Consider the following 24243-nt stretch of genomic DNA (forward strand, 5'->3'; position numbering starts at 1 on the left):
TTTTCTTTACAGGAAAAAAGACTTTCCCAAAGTGATGTGACTTGGTTTAACCCGTCTTGGTGTCATATCAATCAAAAACAATTATTGATCAAGTTCACAGTTGGTACTTCCGTGTTTTCAAAAAGACACCACGACTCCCCGATTGGTCACAGTTAAACGTAAAGAAGTTCAACTGGTTGATCGTTCCCCGCGCGATCAACGAACGCCCGATTTGTACGTAGAGCCCACGACCGAACATAAATCCTTGGGTAGCGATGTGCAATCACAAGCTCTCCGGACGCTGACACCCAAAGTTCTGGTCTGCACACGTTTGCATAAACTTTTCACTGAAAGTGGCCGCTTGAATGCAAGTCGACGCAGCCGGTGTGAACGCAACATGAGGAGAACATGAAAACGGTACACAAAAAGGACCTAGCCAGGATTTGAACTAGGACCTTCTCACCGCGAGGTAAGACTGCCGCAGTAAAAATCCTTATCTGACAGAAACATCAGAGCAACCAGACGCTGCTGTTGAGGCGTTTTTTCAATCCAACTTGTAATTAGCAAAGGTTTAAAGAATGAAGAAAATGTGTTTTTTTTAACAAATCACTTTATTTTGGAAAAATATTTTATTTTTGCTCATTAAACCACAGTTGGTTTTGAAAGCTGCTGCAAAGGTTCTACTGAAGTCGAATGGAAGTCAACTGCAGATGATTCACAGATGAAGTCGGAACTACAGAGACATTTTGATCACTTACGTCTGATCTACTTTAGATCACAAGAACAAAGAACAGTTGGATGTACACAACACCGTCTGATCATAGCATGATGACGGTCACTGAGTTGACCTCTTCATACGCCTTCATACGCAGACTGAAACTCTGCTCACGCAGACAGTTGAGCGTCAGCAAAGCTGCTTAGGTTTGTTTTCTGTCTGAGTTTCGGGACAGAACAAAAACCCAGCGGGGCTCTGAAGAAAAGTGCTGCAGGTGTGGAAATGTGATGCTGTTGGTGCACAAGGATTCTGCTTCCCACAAACCTCCAATGTTTGTAAGATATATGAAATTATCCTCGAGTTTCATGCCATGATGCCTCCCTGCGTCATCGGCTGTCCAGGAGCCGAAGCCCTGAGTGCGTCAGACTGAGCTGATCCTCATCGGCCTCACCTGCAGACAAAACAGACGCTGCCTTCCTCCTGACACGAGCTTCTGTTCTCCAGGAGCTGTGAAATCTGATGTTAATTAGATCCATGGAGGCTCTCGGATCACCACATGTGGAGCTCAGAGGTCAGACTAGCTCCAGCACCTCCTGTCTGAAAACATCCTGAAGCTTCAGGACTCCTACAGACGGCCACTCGGCTGAGCTGACAAGAATTACGGACTCATTTCCAATTATGAGACGTTTAGTTTCTCGTTTACAACAAAAACCTGGTGAACAAATGTTAGCAAAAGCAGCAGTCCAGCAACATGCCATATCTGTTCAACTCAAATAAGAAAGAATACGCTTTAAAGTGCTGCAGTCCAGGTAGATATTTTCCAGCAGGAAGAGTTTCAGAGGCTAAAAATTCCCAATAATTCAACTGTGTTTGGGCTGCATTTCACCATGGATGAGTTTTCTGATTTAAGACCAAAAAATAAAATGCAAACTCCAAACAACAAACTTCAACAATGCCTTACTACACTTCATGAGAGGACTGATATACAGTAGAGATGAACTGATTTCTTTTTAAAGACCCACTCCAAATGTCTTTGGATTTATTTTAAAAGTTTTCCCGGTGGTCTTTTGATTATGATTATGCCGGGTTTAGCCAAAACCCCAAAACTGTGTTGTTTTCTAGGACACAGTTTCTTCAGAGTGACAGTAGTTCATTAGAAATTCACATCTGAGCTGTGGTGCGTTCAAGAATCTATTTTTCTACAATGCATCAGAATGGAGCAGCGCAGGGAGCTTGTGGCCCACCCAGTGTATTTTATCAAACATTTTTTTGTCTGCTCTTCTGTCACAACAATTTGAATTAAGAGATACTCAGACATGCCATGTTAAGCTTAATTTTCTCTGTATTTGTCCTCTATCATCAGAACATGTTAAAAACACAATATTCATAGTAGTAGATCTTTAAAATCCTCTTTCTTCTTGTGGAAACTCTTGCGTTTTTGGACAAGCTTTTTCTTAGTTTATGTTTTTTAACAGGGGAAAACATCACTGACGTCTTCCTAGTAACTCAGGCAAACCTCTGCTGTTCTACAAGCCTGAGAACAGATACAGATCAATGGAAGCAGCAAAGAACAAGTTCTGTGGAAGCTGGAGGAGGGCAACTCACTGATTTCCGCATTTCTTCACTGCTCTGAAATAATACTTTAGATATCATTACATGTTTTAGATCTTCCAAGGTTACATTTGAGTCATTTTTCATTTTCTAGATGAAATATAACCACAGAAAGGACACTAAAAAACACAGAAAGCAAAGACAACAAACAGGAATTTGGTCAAACATGCAATCATGATGACGTTTTCGTCTTTCCTTCATCCAAGCTTCTGCTTCCTGAACCACACGTCCCAGCTGGCCGACGCCCCTCCTCCTCTGCAGACCTTGAAGACGACCAGCGTTATTATTAATAATGAAACACAAAGATTTCTCGCTGATGGTTCTCTGATGCTCTGACCCCACTTTTAGAAAAAGAAAAAGCCTTTTTTCAGAGAATGTCTTAGACCATCTCCACTGGAGCGTGCCGAGAGCTGCCCTGATTGAGGTCCCTGCTGCAGGAGGAGCGCCCCGTGTCCCACTAACACCACAGAAAAAAGTTCAAAAATTCAAGTGTAAGGCTTCATCAGGCCCCATAACTGTAGCTGCTGTTCTGGTATTTACATTTTAAACAGATAACGGGGGGTTAGTAGTCCTTCTTACAACTAAAGGTGAAAATCAGGAAGACAGAAATTCACAAGCTTCTCAACCAGACATGAAGGCAGGCATGAAGATGAGAGCTTAAACCAGGGGTGACAAAAAATGTGACATTTGTGAGGGCCGACCAATAAGCCTGCTTTCTTTCAATGCTTACTACACCATCAAATGCAAATGAACTATTTAATGACATTTTTTTGCAATGAGATACTTTTCATTCCTTCACCTAGAAGAAAAGCAAATTCAAATACATTTTTAATAAAACTGCTGGGAATTTCATATTTGAAGAACAGAAATAAATCTATAAAATAATAAAATCTGACTGGATAAAATCCATTTATCAACATTAAATCTGGGTAAACATAAAATGTTATTATTCACTATGAAATGCTCACTGTAAACTTCTAAATATGCATCATGAGAACAGAATAATCACACAGTTCTCTTATTCAGAAGAACAAACCACTGTGCTTTTGATCAGAGACACAAATGTTCTTGTTTGCCCTGTAACCCTTGTGCTATCCTAGGCACTTTAACATTGGGAGTTGGGTCATCTATACCCAGTAGACAGTGCGCTGAACCATTTTTCTTAAATGATTTGTGAACCTCACTGGTGTCCATGGATTACATGTAATATTTCCCCCTTTTATCCACCTTTGTCATGGTAGGGAGAACACATCAATGCAAGGGTGGGGACATAAGATAGCACAAGGGTTAAGGCTCTGAAGGTCAAGTATAGTCACAGGTTGTGACCATACAATCACAAAGAAGAAATTCTTAGAGTTCTTAGAGTTCTTAGAATTCTTAGAGTTCTTAAAGTTCTTAGAAAGTTCTGGGCACCACATGATGATTTTAGAACATGAGCCTGCAGTTCAAGAGAAATTTAAACGCAGGCCGCATTTGGCCCGCGGGCCAGACTTTGGACATGACTGCTCAAGCCTTGTACCTTCCAACCCCCACACTTTGGGCAAATTGAGTGCCTGTCCCACTGAAACCCTGTCTGTCTGCTCATCACCACCAGCATGTACGCTACTGGTTTGATCCAGTCCACACTCGGTTTCCACGGACGGAGCTGCCGATAAAACATGGGATCTCTAACCCACTTCTGCTCCAGTGTACATCTTCTAATACCGTACCTCTTCAGCCATTTACGCAATCTACGTAATTCATATGGAATTCTTCTGGAGTGGAAAAAGTGGCTTTGCACTGTTATGCAACCCTTTACAGTCGTGATGTGACAGAAGGGTTACGGTCAGAGTTACGGGATGTTGAGGAGCGTTCATTATTTAGGTGTGGCTGGCGACAGCTTCAGTGTGAAAGGGTTTAAAGAATTGTCACATAAAATCTTCAACATTTCTGATCGGTTATTGCAATGAAGATGGTCTGAAAATCAAGAGACTCGCAAAAAAAGCGAGTTTGCTCTTTTGTCCTTTTTTCTGCTAATTTTGAGTAATACTGCCCCCCTGTGAGCATTTACTGGAACTGCATGAATTTTTCTTGTGGGTTTGTTATCTTTTTCAGTCAGAAAGCAAACCAAACCAGATGAAGGGAGGGCATTTCTTTGATTTTCTACACCTTCAAAACCAAGTCCACGTGACTAAAACACCTAAAACTGTTCTCTCAACATCCTAAACAATCTGATTTCTTTTTTCCCCCTTTGTCCTCCCGCAAACCCTTCCCTTTAGATGCTGTTTAAGGGGACATCCAACAGTTTCTGTGTCCATACTTGTCTTCTGAACTCAGTCAGGTGGGATACCAGGTGGTGAATCTGCTGTGTGACTGTCATCAAAGGTGCTTTTAGTCCAGCCTAAAATCTCCCCGTTGAATCACTTTTCTCATTCATCTTCAGGTATTTTGAGGCAGCAGAATCACAACTTTACTGCAGCTTTGAAATTCTTTTGTAAACCAATGAAGGTTAAAGCTGCATGTCAGTGAATGCCAGTCGGTCAGAACATGCAGATGAGGTACAGGAGAAGAAAAATCTGGTGTGTAATTACTTTAACACACCATGCATGGAAGAAAAGGCAGCATGAACAAAGGTCAAGGACACACATAATCGAGCTCATGTGATCTTCATCAGCCACAAAGTAATTCATGGATCGCTTCTCTTTTTCTTTCTCTGGTTCCGAAAAGAAACATGTTTTCTCTACGGGGGCTCTAAGAGTCTGAGCGCTTGTCACCCTCTGAGCTTATGTTTACAACAAACTCACACGATCACAAGAGTCCTGTTTTAGACCAGGAGAAAGCTCCACTGGTGGGTCTTCACTGTGACTGAAGGGAAAAGTCCTGTGGCTGCAATTCCCTACATGTGAGACAATGATGATGATGATGCCTTAAAGTTGCTGAACTAAGGATACGAACAGCAAGTCGTTGGAGTCAGATCCAATTAAATAACAGGACTTTTCTTGACTTATATGTTTAATCGACAGCTGTGGTGGTCGTCGTGAGCCGTGGTCGAGAACCTTTACTCTGGCTAGTCTGTGCTCCTGTCCTTGGCCGTGGACCTCGCCTCTGGCTCGTGTCGCGCATTCAGCCGTCCCCCAGTTCCTTCTGAATGACGCCCATCTGCTACGCTTTTCAAACATGTAGTTGTAGAGTTAGATGAGCTAATTCTTCTTTAACAGTCCGGGTACTTCCCATGTCCGTCCTGGGAGAGGATCCCTCCTTCATTTGGTCATCCCTGAGGTTTTCTCTTGAGTTTTTCTGGAAATCTGTTTATGTTTAGGAGTTTTCCTTTACCAAGAAGGAGGGTGTTAGGGCAAGGATGCCAATTATTCTTTTTTGTTTGGCAATCAGCTGTTGAATTTTATAACAGATTTGATGTATTTTGTACAATTGTGAATCCCGTTGAGACAACTGTGTTGTAATATTGGGCTGTATAAATAAACCTGAATTTGATGGAATGAAATTCAGAGGACAAATTCTTTTCAGAGGAAAAGCAAAAGTGAGGTTATAACTGAGTGTGGCAAAAGGGTTTCACTGAAGGGAGGAGATTGTTTTCAGTAATCTGTCCTCAATGGGATGTTCTGTGCAGCACACGTGCAGAGCAAAGCTGTGACAGCGGCCATGGAGTGTCCGGTTGGATCCAGTCCACAGGTCTGGTGGTCTCTCTCTTCTCCATACACAACTCTCAATGCTTCTCATTTGTGACACTCACCTGATACAGGTAATCAGCATCAGCTGAGAATCCCAGATCTCTGGAACTCTCAACATCAAACTGAAGACCTGACAGAATCCGATCAGAGACTTTCACGGTCCGGGTGACCCCCAGGTTGAGTGTCAAAGTGAATAAAAACAGGTTTTCATTCAAGGACGTGGATAACAGCTCAAACTTTTGCACAAATCCAGAGAACGTTGTGCTTCACTTTTCCTCCAATAACAAAGTTTCCTCTGCTGTCACCATCAACGTTCATGAATATTCACAAACTTATTAACACACAGGTTTGTTTTCAGCAGAGCGCTGACACGAGCAACTTAATTAAAGGTCAACCAGAGAGAGACAGGGTGGGCAGATGGGCCGGTCATTATTCAGCTGGGGGGGGGGGGGGGGGGGGGGGGGGGGGGTTTGCCTTCAGTTTTGATCTGCAGCATCTTTGCAACAAAAAGTAAAAACACTTTCCCCGGAAATTCTTAATTCAACACGCTGACAAAAGCGCTTTCATCAGTGTGATAAATTTGAATGCAAGAAAAATACTTTGATTTTGTTGAAATTAACTTTTATTTAGATTCACAAAAGATAAGGATACACTTCAAAATGGCTGAATACATGAGTGAAACATTCATTCAAATTTATTTTAAACAAAAATGTATTTGTAAATCTCTAAAGAAATGGTGAGGAAAGTTGTTTTCTCTAATTGATCATTTGAATCAGTGTTTTTCATCCGGTGTGCCGCGTTACACTAGTGTGCCGTGGAAGAGCCTCGGGATGCCGTGGAAAACTATTCAACTTCATCTACACTGACCAAAGATATAAACGCAACACTTTTGTTATTGCTCCCATTTTTTATGGTATGAACTCAAAGATGTGAAACATTTTCCACACAAAATAACCAGTTCTCTGAAATATTGTTCACAAATCTGTCTAAATCTGTGATAGTGAGCACTTCTCCTTTGCCAAGACAATCCATCCCACCTCACAGGTGTGCCATATCAAGGTGATGATTAGACAGCATGATTATTGCACAGGTGTGCCTTAGACTGGCCACAAGAAAAGGCCACTCTGAAATCTTCAGTTTTGTTTTATTGAGGGGGTCAGGGGACTCAGACAACCAGTCAGTGTCTCGTGTGACCACCATTTGCCTCATGAAGTGCGACACATCTCCTTCGCATAGAGTTGATCAGGTTGTGTATTGTGGCCTGTGGAATGTTGGTCCACTCTTCTTCAATGGTTGTGTGAAGTTGCTGGATATTGGCAGGAACTGGAACACGCTGTCGTATACGCCGATCCAGATCATCCCAAACATGCTCAATGGGTGACATGTCCGGTGAGTATGCTGGCCATGCAAGAACCGGGATGTTTTCAGCTTCCAAGAGTTGTGTACAGATCCTTGCAACATGGGGCCGTGCATTATCATGCTGCAACATGAGGTGATGTTGTTGGATGTACGGCACAACAATGGGCCCCAGGATCTCGTCACGGTATCTCTGTGCATTCAAAATGCCATCAATGAAATGCACCTGTGTTCTACGCCCATAACATACACCTGCCCATACCATAACCCCACCACCACCATGGGCTACTCAATCCACAACATTGAGATCAGAAAACCGCTCACCCACACGATGCCACACACGCTGTCTGCCATCTGCCCTGAACAGTGTAAACCGGGATTCATCCGTGAAGGGAACACCTCTCCAACGTGCCAGACGCCATCGCATGTGAGCATTTGCCCACTCAAGTCGGTTACGACGACGAATTGGAGTGAGGTCGAGACCTCGATGAGGACGACGAGCATGCAGATGAGCTTCTCTGAGACAGTTTCTGACAGTTTGTGCAGAAATTCTGTGGTTATGCAAACCGATTGTTTCAGCAGCTGTCCGAGTGGCTGTCTCAGATGATCTTGGAGGTGGACATGCTAGATGTGGAGGTCTTGGGCTGGTGTGGTTACACGTGGTGTGAGGCCGGTTGGATGTGCTGCCAAATTCTCGGAAACGCCTTTGGAGACGGCTTTTGGTGGAGAAATGGACATTCAATTCCCTGGCAACAGCTCTGGTGGACATTCCTGCTATCAGCATGCCAATTGCATGCTCCCTCAAAACTTGCGACATCTGTGGAATTGTGCTGTGTGATACAACTGAAGATTTCAGAGTGTCCTTTTCTTGTGGCCAGTCTAAGGCACACCTGTGCAATAATCATGCTGTCTAATCAGCATCTTGATATGGCACACCTGTGAGGTGGGAAAGATTGTCTTGGCAAATGAGAAGTGCTCACTATCACAGATTTAGACAGATTTGTGAAAAATATTTCAGAGAACTGGTTATTTTGTGTATGTGGAAAAAGTTTCACATCTTTGAGTTCATACCATAAAAAATGAGAGCAATAACAAAAATGTTGTTTATATTTTTGGTCAGTGTAATTGGTCTAAAAGCATTTACATCACCTTATTGTTTATGTTTATTTGATTCACATTCAAGTGACTGAGAAGAATGAGTGTGTAATGTTACAAAACACAGTTTTTTTATTTAAACATTTTTGTTTGATCGAAAGCAAATCTAAACTAATTAAATAAAATTTTTATTAAGTACTTTGTTCATAACAGTAAGTCAAACTGTTTTAAAGTTAAAAAAGAAATTGATAAAACGCAGACTCCGCACCCAATTGAATGAAACCTAAAATGACACATGAGTAAAACTCAAAGGATAAATATAGAAATAAAAATAACTTTGATGCATGAGACCCTCAGTAGTTTACCAATCCCTTCATCCCAGCCATCTTCTCAGCCCAAATGAAGCCTGATGTTACCTTGAGGTCAAAGTTCAGCTCTGAAAAAAAAAAAAGTGACACCATGGATCCTCGGTCCAGTGTGCTGTCAATTCTCCTGGAGAGGTACCTGAACAGCTTGTTTGGTTGAAAAACATTGAGATTTTCCAGCAAACTGGATCAGAGCAGTCTAGGTCCTGTCAGTCAGTCTGGGTTTTTGCTGCCCCCTGCTGATTAGTACAGGCAAGCAACCCCCATGTTTATGAGGACGCTGAATGTGAAGGAAGTGACATCTTCAAACTTTTGCTCTCATCGCTAAAAGAGAAGAGAGCATGATAGGAAAATATATATTCTGTCATAATTATAGTCTTTTTTTTTTTCTGGCTGTGGTTTAGTTTGCAGGATTTTAAGATAAAGTGCTAAACTCAGCATTAAACCAAACTTCATATACTTAACATTCAATCTCAGACTATGTTATAATAATCAAACTTTCTATTGTTAAACATGGATGATCCAGCAGGAGGAGCTGTCTCCAACAGTTTTCATCACTTCCTCTAGGTGAGTCAGTATAGGTCAGCGCCCCGCCTCATCCCGCCTCATCCCGCTGCAGGTTGACGCAGGAGTCCTCAGTGCTGTGTACAAGCAACAAAGACAAAGGTCTCCCCGAGTTTCAGTGTTTCTGACACAGAACGACATCAACCTCTGAATGAAACTCGCCTTGAGAGTCCCCCCCCACGCCACCCGCCACCTTGATGGGACTCTGAGAAGTTTAATGTTTCAACACCAACCCTGGAACATGCATAAACACACACACAGAAGGGATTTCATGTGATTTATGGAAGATTTAATACACATACCCTTTCTATTCTGTCAAAGGCAAAGGTCAAATCGACCTGTACTATCAGAAAATTGTTTCAAAATTTAATAAATCCATTGAATCCATCTTGGAAATCAATCCTGGTTATGACCTCACAGCAGGTGATGCAGCAAAAACAGATCAGTCCATCATTCCAGTCCAATGTGTGGAAAAACTTTGAATTCAGAAAAGTCATGTGACCATCCAGTGTGCTAGAATGTTCTAATCATGTTGCCTTTAGAATATTTTGAAGTGGAAAAACAACAGTGGGCTGAACTTTAAGAAACAAAAATGTGAATTAATTCACATTTTGTGAATTAATTCACATTTTAGTTGTTTGTACACATTTAATCTACTCTTCAATAGGAGAATATAGAAAACTTCACCTGCACTGTTCAGTATTAGGTCTCTGAGTCACACTGGTTGAAGTTTTGGATAAAGACGTCCTGGATCCATCATAGGTCAGTAAATCGGATCAGCGACCACTTATTATGATATGAATTGAATTGAATTGTTATTAAAAAGGAATCGTTACACCCCTTAATGAATACACTGCAAAAAATAAAGTGAAGAACTGAACAAGTCATTGTTACCTTTAAGTCAATTACACTTCTGTGTAATCAAACTGCCCAATTAGGAAGCAGCACTGACTGACAATCAATTCCACGTGTTTTTCTGGAAGTGGAACTGACACCAGGTGGAAATAACAGGCGATCAGCCAGACATCTTCAATGAAGGAGTGGTTCTGCAATGGTGACCACAGACAGCTTCTTCACCCTGATGTTTTGTGGCTGATGTTTTTTTGACTTTTGAATGGTGACAGTGTTGTCTCTCCAGCGGTACTATGAGACGGCGTCTACAACCCACACAAGTGACCAAGGTAGTTTAACTCATCCAGGACAGCACATCAATGTGAGCTGTGGCAAGAAGGTTTTGCTATGTCTGTCAGTGTAGTGTCCAGAGCATAGAAGCACTACCAGGAGACAGGCCAGTGCATCAGGAGATGAAGGAGAGCAACAACCCTGCATCAGGAGCCCTACCTCCTCCTTTGAGCAAGGAGAAACAGGAGGAACACTGCCAGAGCCCTGCAAAATGACTTCCAGTAAGCCAAAAAATGTGCAGGTGTCTGTCCAAACTGTTAGAAACAGACTTCTTGAGGGTGAAATGAGGGCCCAACGACCACAGGTGGGAGTTGCACTTACAGTCGAACACCATACAAGACATTTGCAATTTGCTAGAGAACACCAAGATTGGCAAATTCACCACTGGCACCCTGTGGTCTTCCCAGATAAAAGCAGGTTCACACTGAATACAAGTGACAGACGGGACTGAGTCTGGAGACGCCGTGGAGAACGTCCTACTTCCTGCAACATCGTCTTTCATCCAACATGACCTGTTTGGCAGTGGATCAGTAAATGTAATTTCCATTCATAATTTTTTTCTATGCAAAGAATCTAGCATTTCAGAAGATCATTTCATTCGTTCAGTTATGGGTTGTGTTTTTGTTGTTTTTGAGCAGTGTATATAGTTTTAGAAGGCAATATTTAAAAGAACAGATTCATTCCTGATTAAAAATCTATATTAGTTTACATGTTTTGTCATTAAAAATTATAACTATTTTTAAAAATTAGAGCCATCTGAGAATTTGATAGCTAACTTTGGTTTCAACGTAATGAGAGTGCATGTTAAAATCTCCATTCATTCCCATTTTGAGGCGTCTGTTCTGTAGTCTTTCTGCAAAAAAGAACCAAAAAGCATCAGTCTTGACTCCTGGGACTCTGTGGGGATCCAGATCAGTGAAACCAGAGGCAGGTTTGTGCAGGAACACCGTCAAACAATTCAACTGAGATGAAAGGGACACATTCCCGCTCAAACCGCCACACAAAGCACAAATCATGTGACCACTTCTGCATCACTGACCTATAATGGATCCAGGACGTCCACACTGAAACTGTGTAGACAACAAACACAAAAGTACTCGCATGCATTCATGTGCGTAGATCCCAGATTTACGTTGTTTTATTTTACGTGTCAGACATACCTGCATGCAAACACTCTTTCATGAGGATTAAATCAAGTTTAAATACAATTGAATTTTTATTTAAAAAGTCTTTCTTTAACATAAAACGTTACATTTGTTTTGGACAAAAGGAGACATACATCCATCTTCTGTTGGTCCTCCTCCGGGTCACTGGGGTCACATATAAAAAAAGTGATCAAATATGAAGAAATAACCTGATCATCACAAGACCATTGGGGTGGTAAATAGTGTATGTGCGTGCGACAACTTGGCTTTATGTGTGCGCATCTTTACTTTTTATAAAACTGTTTGTTTATTTTTTAAATCTGCTTTGGTGGTGAACATTTTCATTGAAGGATCAACTTTCAGGTTCGCCTTAAGGAAATGATGGTCCTGGACTTTAGAAATGAACATTTAGAGAATATAGTATAAATCCTGAAAAATGGAGATGTTTTAGTATACACAGGATCATGAGGGATTTATACGCAGCTGAAAACTTTTATTTGAAGTTTTAAAGCTGTCCTTTGGGGGGCGATCAAACACAGTCAGAGTTTTTACCCTCATCCATGCCTGAAAGGCTTTGGGGGGATCAAAGGGCAAAATAAATGAAATCATAAGTCTTTTTTATATAAAAATGGAAAAATGCTTTGAAATCTATGATTTCTTTCAGAGTTATTTAGAGGGGATTAAGTCACTGGTTTGGGTGCAGTCAGGCTCCACCCATCATGAAAGCTGTGATGCTGCCATGAAAGTCTAGAATGACTCAATGTTTGTTAAAGGTCATTGTCTGGACCAACGATGAGGGTCATTGTTTGAAGATGAAGCTCTGACCCTAAAAACTGACCTGATAAAAAACCAACAATGCAAACATGTTCAAGAAATGGAAGCGCACAAAAACATCTGATTTCTGATCACACTTTTACCCTTTAAATACAAACTTATATCCTGTTCATGCTACTTTTGCTGAAGCCACAAACACATTTTTCCATATGAAGTCAATAAAAGGGAAAGAAGCTGAGGACTTGTTACCATAATCTTAAGGTGATTCTGTAACAGGACTGAAAATCAAATAAAACCACTTAATAAATCGACACTAAGAATTCACTGACATTTAAGTATTTCAACGTTTTTGATCCAGAATGATTGGAAATGAGGGAACATTGTTTGATGGGGGGTCACATCTTTAGCTGATTTTTTATCCTCAGCTGAATTTGTTATGTTATAAGTTATGGTTTAACTTTCTGTATTTATTTGTGTTCCAAGCCAAGCTGATCCTGTTTTTCCCTCTGAGCAGATGAGGCACTGGTCCACCTTAAATTTGAGAAGACCTTTATCCAGCTATAAAGATCATTGATGTCTTAGAAAAAGTATTTTTGAATGTAGATTGATTCTATGTAATTCAGTTTCTTGGTTGTAAATCGGATTAAATAGAAATCTTTGAAAACGGTAATTTGTAAAAAGAAAAAAAAGTAAGCTTTTGATTTTTATTTTGCCTTTGTGTTGCTTTTTTTTTAACTACAAGTGAGCAGAAGTGCTATTGAAATAAAGTTTATGCATCCAACTTTATTACTTATACTTTTTGTTTATGATAAATATTCATGTTTGGAACCTTTTAAGATCATTTTGGCTCCCAGGTGGCGCAAACCTCAGAGACTTTTTTTCTGAAAAGTAAATGGATCATTTATATTTATTAGAGCTGCTCCTGCAGTCTAAGGATGAAAGTTTAACAAGAAAAAGGGTTTTGGTTTAGTAGAGATGACAGTGATACACAAATGTCCTGAAGGAGCGCAGCAGCAGTGTGCCGTTTTCTGGGGCCCTTATTAACTTTTTCTTTATGATGGACACAATATTACACTTTACAAAGGACCAACACCAAAATGACAACATCTGAACAGTAAACAAAATAACTAGCATTGAATGTCCAGCAATAATCGTGTGAGTTTCTATGGCAATGAAGGATTTAACTTCAGAGAAACGCTGTAGAAATGTTGGAAAAAACCAACAGTACAAAAATGACTAAAGTTTTCTGATTGCGATTCATGTTTAGAGACCATCAAAACGTTTAACTATCTAAGGTCACAGATAAATCTACACAATGAAAGGTGTAGAGCATCAAAAGGCTGCCTTTTGTCAGGCTGGGTGTGACTCGTCTTAGCTGGAAGTTTACATCACTCTCCTCTCGGTGTAACTATGGAAACCATAACATGAGGACAATGAAGCAAGAAGAACACCCACTTTGACCATTTTCAGAGCAGGTTAGTCACATGCAGGCATGGCAGGAATTAGATGGTAGCCTGGGAGCAGAGGGCGCCACCTCCAGTCAGAGTGACATCACAGCAGGATGCATCATCACACCTGCCTGACTTTGGTGGAGTCCTCCTCAAGAAATCCCTCCCAGCCCCAAAAAAGGGCAAACAGATTAAGTTTAAGAATTTAGATTTGAGGGATTTTATTTTGTTGAAATGTATTAAAAACTGAAAAAAAAGTTGCATTTCCTGTGAAGAGCTGACACAAGACATTAAGGTTTGACACCGGAAGATAATATTGAAAGTTGAAAGAATTGATCAAACTTTAACGGAAATCCTTTCATTGTAAATTATCTAAAGAGGTAGAATGCAGCAAAAATAGTTAAATAAGGATAAAACCTGATCAGAAACAAACATCCTGAAGGAAAACATTTGTTTTAAGAGCAATACTTATATCTAATTTCAGAAAAATGTTGTTGCTATGTAATTTATTAGAGGAAGCTGTAGAGAAAATTCTTCTTCCACTTTTGGCTTCTCCCATCAGGGGTTGCCAAAGCGAACAAGTTGCATGGTAAATTTGGCAATGTTTTACGCCGGATGCCCTTCCTGACGCAACCTTCTCAAGCTGGGCTTGGAACCGGCACAGAGGTGGAGAAGGGAACAGGGAGCAGCCCGGAGTTGAACCCTGGTTTCACAGTCGGAAGGTGCCGCAAACCAGCACGAGCTAAACCAGCTCCCAAGCTGTAGAGAAAATTAAAGAGTTAAAAACATCGGTTACCAAATTTTCTTAATTTTATTTATATATGTCCATTTTTTTAAAATGCATGCCAAAAAAATGTGAAAAAATACTATTTTCTTCAGAGGAGGTTTTTAAAAGTGGTATAAAAAACAGAATCAACCCAAAAGTAAACAGGAAGCAGAGAAAGAAACAGGAATTTATAACATTTGTAAGTCTGTGGCTAAAGTTATTATTTCTGACTAAAATATGAGAGAACATATGTTAACTACATCGTTTCAGTACATCTGACATCGTTTGAACTCAGCTCACGCTCAAAATGGATTAGGAGTCTAGCAATAACTGAGAAGACCCGTCTGTCCCCGCTTCCCAAAACAGATGTTTATTATTGTGAAATCATATCCTGTTAACATGAGGAGGACCATGGAGCTGAAAAAACAGGTTTTACAGTCACCTTACCGGAAGTCTGGGTCACTGCAGGCTTTGTTTGCGGTTTTTACAGTGACTTGAACAAGAAACATGGTGGCGGGGTACATTGTTTACTAAAAAACCTCTTTAGCTGAGATCATTGTTGTCATTTTCTGATAATAGTCTCTTTATCTCTGGGTAAGGTTGTCTCATTGAGCAGCTATAGTCAGAAAACAGAAAATAGTAAATTATTTCATACTGATGCTTTTTTCTCCGGCTGTATACCTTGTGTCGTGGTAGAGATGTTCTCTAAAGCAGCGTGAAGAAGTGGAACCAGGGACAATAATGCAAACAGCTGGAGAAAAGGGGAAGTGATGAAGCTGGACTAGGTCACGGCAGACGCATGGAAAACTGCAGCTTCATTTGGTAAACATCACGGCTGACTCACTCCCGCAGACTTTCCCAAATGAGGCTTCAAGAGCTGCTCTCTCTTCAGCTTCACTTGTTTCCTCCCTTTCCCCTTTTGTAAGTGGCTTCTGGACACTCACATCTGCCAGAGTCAACAATCCTTCTGTCTGCTGAGCCATGACTTTTGGATCCAATTTCTATTCACAAAAACCCTACAGGAGATAAATAGAGGAGAAAATCCCCAAGATGAGTAAATAAAATCTATTTTTATTGATTATTTTATTTCTTTTAATGTCCATAAAACAACAAAAATAAAATATCTTACTCAAGTTCTTCTCTTATTAAAGAGAACAGAAAAAACTCATTCTTGTTTTTCTTTGCAAAAAGCAAAGTAAGAAGTGAAAAAAGGACTTTATTCAAACATATCTACAATAGAGCATACAGGTATGCTTGTGGCTTTCATCAAAGCATTCAGTTTAAAACAACAGACTTTGTATAGAAAGTCTCCTTTTCATTAATGTTCTTTATGTAACATCATGCGTTGAATACAAATTTATACACAAAAGGTGTTTTTTCTAATGGTGTGTTTTAATCCTCATGATTTTGATCCTCAGCAGACATTTTGATCCAAGAACGACATTCAGTTAAGATTCATAACAAGCAAAATCTAGTTCTGAGGCACTTTCTAGGTCGTGCCCTGGCTGAAAATATCTCAGCAGCATAAAAGTGAAATCTCATCGTTTTATGGCATGTTAGGAGTGCGGCTGCTGTGCTGCGCATAGTTGGGAAGTTCATTTGTCTGTCATAGATTACAGAATCAGGACCTGAGCAGGTCTTTTGTTACTTGTTGTTAATAGAAAGAAGTAACACAAAACACATGTAACACAATGTCAATTCTACAGGATTTGATGTTCTGGATTTTGTGCAGAACTGCTCTTTGGTTCATCTGGTTCATCCAACATCACAGCTGTTCCTCTTCTCGTGGGCGTTTGTGTGTGATTCCTGGTTCCCACTCTTATTTTACTGCCTTTTTTCCCCCTCTTTTTGCTAGTAAATCATGTCTTTATCTTGACATCTTTTATTTGCTTGTTTCCTGTTCCATGCTTCCCGGACAAACGCCAACATAAGAACTTTGATAAGGATTGGCAGCATTGCCCTGTTGAACCACAAAGTCAGGTATTTCTATTGGACGGAGCAGACATCATGAACTAATGTTAATCTTCAAAGAAGAAGCAACTTGTAACCCCAGAGAATTGGGGGGGGGGGGGGGGGGGGGGCTTGTGGTTATCCAATAGAGCCTCACGTGTTTTTTGTCTTTTCCATCAAATTCTCCTGCTGCTGTGGCTTTGTATCTACACTCTTTTCTGCTGACGAAAGCATGTTTGACATAAGATCTGTTAGAATGTGTTATAAAACAGAAATGAAGCTTGCCTCCCACAGATGACACAATGTTCTTCAATATTCATGCTTTGCAGATCAAATGCTAGAAGCTGGAAACATAGGAAAAAGTGGGGGAAGACAGGAAGAATCAGGTTGAAAACATCAAGCATGCAAATCAGGCTGACCTGATGCCTCCTCCTCCTATTATCTAACAGATGAACTCCATCCAAGCTGCTGCACACTGACACAGTTCCTGTCCTCCTTTCTGCCTCCCAAACAAAGGCTGCAGTCATGCTCAAGAGGAACCAACGTTTCCTGGAATGCTGCAGAAAAACAGCATCGAGTTCCCATTCAGACCTGATGGACAGAGTTCAGCTCAGATAAGATGTTGTGTTGACATTTTCTGGAGGTTTCATATCATACTAACTGGGATCATTTGATGCAGTTGATCATTGGATCCAGTTCCGTGTTGGTTTCTGTTCTCTGCAGTCATGCATCACATCAGCCTCTTGCTTTTCTGTCTGAAAGGAAGCTTCTAACAAAGACAGAACTCCTGCTCATTCAGAGGGTCCAGATCAGTCACATGATCAGCACGCTGATCCAACACCACACACAAAATAAAAATGGACAAAGCTCAAAGGTTATTTGGATTTTTTAATCATCATAGAGGTGAAGGTGCACTTTAGGGACACTGTAGCCAGTCGTAACTGAGAGAACATACACTTTATTGCTAATTAATTGTCATGGTGCCTCTGTCAGACTCCTCCCCCTCTCCTCTCCGCTTGGTTCCCTGATTCAGCCCAGCTGCGACCACTCAACTCCTCTTCACCGCCTGCCTACTTAAGGAGCTCCTGGATCAGTATTCATCGCCAGTCCATTGCCCCTGATCGTGCATATTGGCCCTCACGGCAAGTTCACGTTTTTGCTTCCTTGTCTCAACCCAGCAAGTTCATGTACGTTGTCTTATCTGTCTCCAGGAAACCTCAGCCACGAGTGGTCGCCCGAACCTGCCGTACTCTGGAAACCTCATCTCGTGTGTTCCCTCCGACCTCACCACGAGCCTCTGCTGAGCTACCATCCTCACGAGACGGCTCCACGCTGTCGACTCCGGACTCTACGAGTATATCCACCAGTGACGCCACGGCCGCAGTCTCCCAATCTCTGGACCTCCAGGAACTGCTCCCTACCTGTCTTGCCATCTCATTAAATCCCTTTTCTCGCCAAGTCATCTCAGCTCTGTCTCATTCTGGGTTCCAGCATCTGGGTCTCTGTCGTTCTGTCATGACATTAATAATGTTTCTAGTTTTTCAGGAAATACTTTACAGTTTGAACAGGCCTCCAGTCTGTTTCTTTATTTGTGCTCATTCAGTATTTTAACAGTAGTAACATATAATAATCCCACATTTCTGACAGAAATTATAATTAAAGATAATTACTTGCACTTACCTTTGACTAAATGAATGTCATTTTATTTCTGCTCCGGGTTTGTTTATTTACAGAAATGCACAGCATCCTTCTATGGATTTTTTTCTGGTAATCTGCCTGCGTGCTTTTTTTTTTGTTTTAGTTTGGTTTGATCAGTTTAAAACAAGGTGAAGGGAAGGCAAAGAGGGGCAATTCCCCTAAACCGTTGCTATGTGATGCAAGGACATCACAAAATGGGATGGCCTGCAGAAATCCACAATTTACTGAAGAAATAAAAACTACTAAAATAAGTACAAAAAAAACTCAAATCAAAAAACAAACACAAACAACAAAATAAAGAAATGACAGCAAAATGTAAGGATGGATGGACACACAGATGGACAAATAGACTGGCAGACTTGAAAAAAAAAAGATGAATGAAGCCTCAACAGGGCTCAAACTAATGTCCTGCCTGTGCCGGTCCCAAGCCTGGTCAATGCAGAGTGTAGTGTCCGGAAGAGCACTCATCAAATCCAGGCCTGGTTTAAAACATCACTAAATGGTTCAAACCAAACATCCAGGTTTCTGAGTCAGAGAGGGAAGCTTATAAAGATTGGACTGCATCATTCTGACGCTGTATTGGTTTGGTGCGTTTTAGAACAGATCCTCTGAAGTTGTGTTTGATATATCTGAACAACCCAAAGCACTCGGGTTTGTTGAAGACCAACATCTTTGCATCCGGTTTCTATACACAAACAATCAGTTTGGGTTTCCCCAGATGAAAGGTCTTGATGTTTTGCGGTGTAAATCCAACAACTCAGCTGTGATCTAATATTTATGCAACATCTGTTTAGAGGATGATGTCCAGTTACTTTGTTGAAGTGGTTTTTCCGCACTGACGGGGCAGACAGAGAAGCTATTTTTGGTGTATCCCAGGGGGAGGAAGAGTGATTTTGCAGTTTCTTGACTCTTATCATCAGATTGCGTTCAGACCTTCTGATGGTTAAAACAAACTGCCCTGAGTCATTCAGACGAGTGGATGAAGAAGTGAAGGTCATGCGAGAAAAGAATCTGACCAAGTGGCTGCTGTCATGACCCACCACACTGCAAAGAGCATCAAAAAAACATCAATCCAGACCCTGCTTCACCTTCAAAACTTTAAAACTCAAGAAAATGTGCTAAGTATTCAATCCGGTAGATGAACTTGAGATGAGCAGCAGGAGCCATGCTCACGTGTTCCACTTTCAGGAAGCGTCATGTTTGGATCAAGTCCACCTCTGCTTTACCAGCAGGAGATCCCGCTGTCATGGCGACAGCAGCAAACTTGTGCTTACGGCTAAGAAGTTTACAGCGCTAATGGACAAGAAGGTTTAGATAGGGAAGCAAACAGCACTTGGGGAAAACCCTCCACCCCCCTCCACATTTCCTCTCTGTCCTTCCATCATGACGTCCCGCCCCAACCTTCACAAGCTTTAGCTTACAGAGATGTCTGGACTTTTGTCAAAATCAAGGTCAAGGTCAAGGTTTTTTTTCCTTCTGATTAAGTTGCAACTCTGCTGAAAGAGATGATTACAAAAATTAAAACTGAAAGCTGCAGGAGGGAGAACTGATCCTACGACAGCACAAAACCAAAAACAGACCTGATGATGCAATGATTTAGAAGCATTTAAATGAATCAAACATCACCGAACTGTCTTCAAACGGAGCTAAAAGCTCCATCATGCAAGAAAAAGTTTCATGTGAGTTGAATTCAGAGTCAGGGCTCATTTAACGGGGATTCATTTGATTAATAACATCATGAAAGAAATGGAAAAACAGTTTAAGGAGCATAAAAGGAAATACAACAACAAAAATCCAAAACTGGTAAGCTCCTGCATCACACATGATCAATTAAAAAAACAGATCAATGAATTCAGTTATTCATGCTGTGCTGCTGAAAAAGTGAGAAACATCTGTTTGAGATGACACAATGTTGTAGGCCCAGTACGTCAACAGATGAGTGGGTAGATTATACAAAAAAAAAATATATTATTAAACATTTCCATCAGCTAATCATCCTCCTCACCGTGAAGTACTTCACTTGGTTGACATGCAAAACGGCCAATCTAGCTTCCTCTCACACCTTTTTTCCTCCACCCAATCCTCAAACAGATGTCGGACTCCTAACTGAGTGGTAGCTGCTAATCTGCCTTGTTTTTTGTTTGGAGTCTGTCGTTTCAGAACTAGCATCTAAGTGTGGTCACCCCTGTTGAGAGTCATACATAATCTTATTCATTCCATCCATATTGTTTTAAAAAGCATATGAGACCAACAGATTACAGTGACAGGGTTTTCTGTGTAATCCCTGTACTGAACAAAGAACAAAATGAAGAAGGGTGCTCCCTCTGCTCTTCTGTAGCCCTTGTGCTATCCTAGGCACTTTAACGTTGGGAGTTGGGTCATCTAGACCCACTAGACAGTGTGTTGAACCTTTTTTCTTCAATGGTAGGTAGAACACGTCATTGTAAGGGTGGGGTCATCTAAGACAGCACAAGGGTTAGATGAAAAATTTTACCGTCTTTTTAATCATAATTACATGTTCATGTCTGGATCTTTTATCTTCATCTTCAGTCCTCCTGGAAATATGTGTTTGTGCTGTGTTCATGTTCAAGAAAGAAAACAAAGTGTCTCAGAAAGTTTTCAGATTAGTTAGTTACTAGAAAGCACTGGTACTGAGTTGATAAGTGACAGATTCTCTGCAGAACTTCAGCTCAGGTTGACTTTTATTTTGAAAATAACAAAATGAAAGGAAAAGGAACGGCTTTGAAAGGTTTGGTAATCAACATAGTGTTTGTGTCTTTTGTTTGTAGCTCACAATAATAGAATAAAACTCATTTTTAACCTTCATGCTTACTGATACTTTTTATTGCTTTTTGTAAAGAATCCAAGTGGCTATTTTGTTTTTTTCTGTTCGCCAGAGTTCTAAATTTTGTTTTAAAAAACAAACATTTTATACCCAGTTATGATGAGAAATAAATGATCTTCTACTCTCGTAGTCACTGAGCCATGTGTGGAAATAAAAGCATAAAAGGGGAGCAATAAAGTACGACGGAGTATTAGGGCCACCAAAAAAAAAAAAAAATTAGAGCCACCCAAAAAAAAAAAAGTAAAATTACGAGATTTTATCTCGTAAATTTAGGAGATAAAAACTCGTAAATTTAGGAGAAAAAAAGTCGTAATTTTAGGAGATTACAGTGGAAGTTAGCATGCAGAGCAGACCGACTAAACTTTGTTAAACAGGTGAGCTGAATGTTTATTGATAACGTTCCAAATGTCTGGAAGCTCATCTGTTTGATTTACGATACATTAAAGTTTTATTTATTGATGGTTGGTTTGCAGGATCTCTGCAGCCCGATGAAGCCGTCGTCGGTGTCCCTGCAGCTGTTCGCTTGAATCCTTTCTTCACCAAAGACAAGACTCTACGTCTGTGGGACGCTTCCGTCACACAAAAGGAGGAGCACTTTTTTGGCATTTTCAACGTTCCAAAGCTAATATAAAACACTATTTTCATTCCTCTTTATTGTTTTATGCTGAAACGGGACATTTCATCTGCAGGAGGGGGCGTTTGTAACACTGTTTACTTCCGCATTGGTGTTGGGATGACAGGTTCATGACGTAATGAGACAAATGAACTTAGAAAATGTGAATGAAAAGGAGAATAAAGGCTGCAGCGATTGTCTACACCCAAACGTGTCTCTGAGCTCCTTATTTTACATATTAAACTCCGCTTTACTGACACTGAACCCCGGAAAGACTGCTACACGGAAAATAATCTGATTTTGAGTCGCCAAAAGGTTCAGAATCTCTTTGTTTTAAACCTATAATAATCCGGAAATGAAGCTTCACAAAAGGCTCCACATACTTCATCTTCAAGCTAGGTTCCGATAAACGGACAACTTCGGTGTTTTTTCCTTAATCTACGACTTTTTTCTCGTAAATTTATGAGATTTTAAGTCGTAAATGTATGAGATAAAAAGTCGTAAATTTACGAGTTTTAATCTCCTAAATTTACGAGATAAAATCTCGTAATTTTACTTTTTTTTTTTTTTTGGTGGCTCTAATTTTTTTTTTTTTGGTGGCCCTAATACTCCGTCGTAATAAAGAATGGGTGGGACTGTAAGGTAAATAAATTTAGTCGTGAATCATTACCTTAAGTTCCGGAGGAGGTGGTTTGTTTGGTTGCTGAGTGGCCTGCATGGGGGAGGCTCGTCATTTCCACACTGACAGTACTTTGATCTGTCGTCCGTTTGTGCAGCTCATCCAGATTGTCTGAGGCCCACTGCTGATGAAAGGTCAACGCACGGAAAGGCAGAGAAGAATCATCAGGCCGAGAGCCAAGTACATGAGCAGCTGAAGACCTTTATTTACTTTGGATTCTGACATAAACGCAGCTGCAGGAGACTTCCATCCATCCATCTGCCATTCCATCTTCCATTCCTCTCGCTCGCCTGTAGCTGCAGGAGACTAAGCATTATTAACAGTCATGGTATAAAAGGTGAATTAAGACATTTAATTAACCAATAAGATTAAAAAAATGTTTACAAAATTTTTGCAAAACTTTATTCCAAGAATAAATGAAAGTGAATACAAAATATAGAAGTGGCTTACGTGATCAGCTTTACCTTTTTATTGTTTTTTTGTTTTTTCTTGCTTTAAAATGTTTAGGTTTTGTAACACACAGCAATCTGATTTGGTCTATTCTGTTTTAAATCAGAATTTGGGTGAAACAGAATCCCATGTGCGTCTACGCAGACACATACACCTCCACACAAGTTGATTATTTTCCTGATTAACTGAAACTGGAGAAACCCGTCAAATCAACAATAGAAATGTTTAAAAATAAAAATAAATAAAAATAAATTCTATTCTTTTTAAGCAGATAGTCCCAGTTCTGATTCCAAGAAACAGGCCGTCCCATTTCCCAGAACAAAACTGTTGAGTCTTGTTGTTTCATCTGTTTGGTAAAAGCTTGGCGGTCACATGCCTGCTTCTGCTTCCAGCCAGATGTTCTCGTCTTCAGCGGGTCCCAGCCTGAACTTTAATGTTGTCATCAGGAGTTCCACATGGAACTGCCTTCGGAGCCCTTTCATTCCATTTAACCCTTGTGCTATCTTAGCTGACCCCACCCTTACATTGACGTGTTCTCCCTACCATGACAAAGGTGGATAAAGGTGGAAAGATTTCATGTAATCCATGGACACCAGTGAAGATCACAAATCATTGAAGAAAAAAGGTTCAGAGCACTGTCTAGTGGGTCTAGATGACCCAACTCACTGTTTTAAAATGCCTAGGATAGCACAAGGGTTATATGTCAGTCAGAGTGTTTGCAATATAACAGGATACAGTCATACCCTCGACATGGTTCTCAGTTATCTGTGCTTTTGATACAATTCTGTTATGCAATAAATATTGCCTTTTTTTTTAATAAATGATGGTGGCTGACCTCAGAGGTCTGTCTTACCTGTCTGAAGACCTTGATTCTAGTTTTATTAAAGAATTAGTTCCTGGAAAGCCCACACAGTTTCAAACCAGGAAGAGTTTTCCTTTTCTGTTTTTAGAACATGACTGATCTTCAGGAAGTACATTTCTTTCTACCTATGAGCAGCATCTTTTGATTTTGGAGATTAAAAAAAGAGTTGTTTAAGCAGCTTTAACCTGACCCTCACCTTGCACATATTTAATGAGGGATGGGATCAGTAGTTGTGTTTCTATCATATGCGTCAAACTTTATTAAAGTTCTAGAAATATTGAACGCTGTGGGACCTTTTGTGGCACCCAAGGCAGCCATCGCCATCTACAGACTGGCTACCTGAGGTCAGGTGACTCTTTCAATTTGAAAAGAGTTGCAGTTTTGCGAATTGTCAGTTTTGAGACACCTCAAAAACCAACTCCTGCGAGCGCAGAAAACCTTTCTGATAAATACGAGGTATTTTCGAAATTGTCATGTT

General features: G+C 40.5%; 1 long non-coding RNA gene across 1 annotated transcript; it reads right to left on the bottom strand.

Annotated features, from left to right (window-relative positions):
- Positions 1-14897: 14897 nt before the first annotated feature.
- On the bottom strand, positions 14898-23598 carry LOC144994390 (uncharacterized). The gene is made up of 4 exons (XR_013657913.1): positions 22445-23598; positions 17280-17387; positions 17038-17175; positions 14898-15684 (listed from the first exon to the last, which is right to left on the bottom strand). It is a non-coding gene; the product is annotated as an uncharacterized LOC144994390 (long non-coding RNA).
- Positions 23599-24243: the final 645 nt, after the last annotated feature.

Source organism: Oryzias latipes, chromosome 9 (assembly GCF_053564925.1).
Source record: "Oryzias latipes strain Hd-rR chromosome 9, Olatipes_Hd-rR_3.1".
Classification (NCBI taxonomy): Eukaryota; Metazoa; Chordata; class Actinopteri; order Beloniformes; family Adrianichthyidae; genus Oryzias; species Oryzias latipes.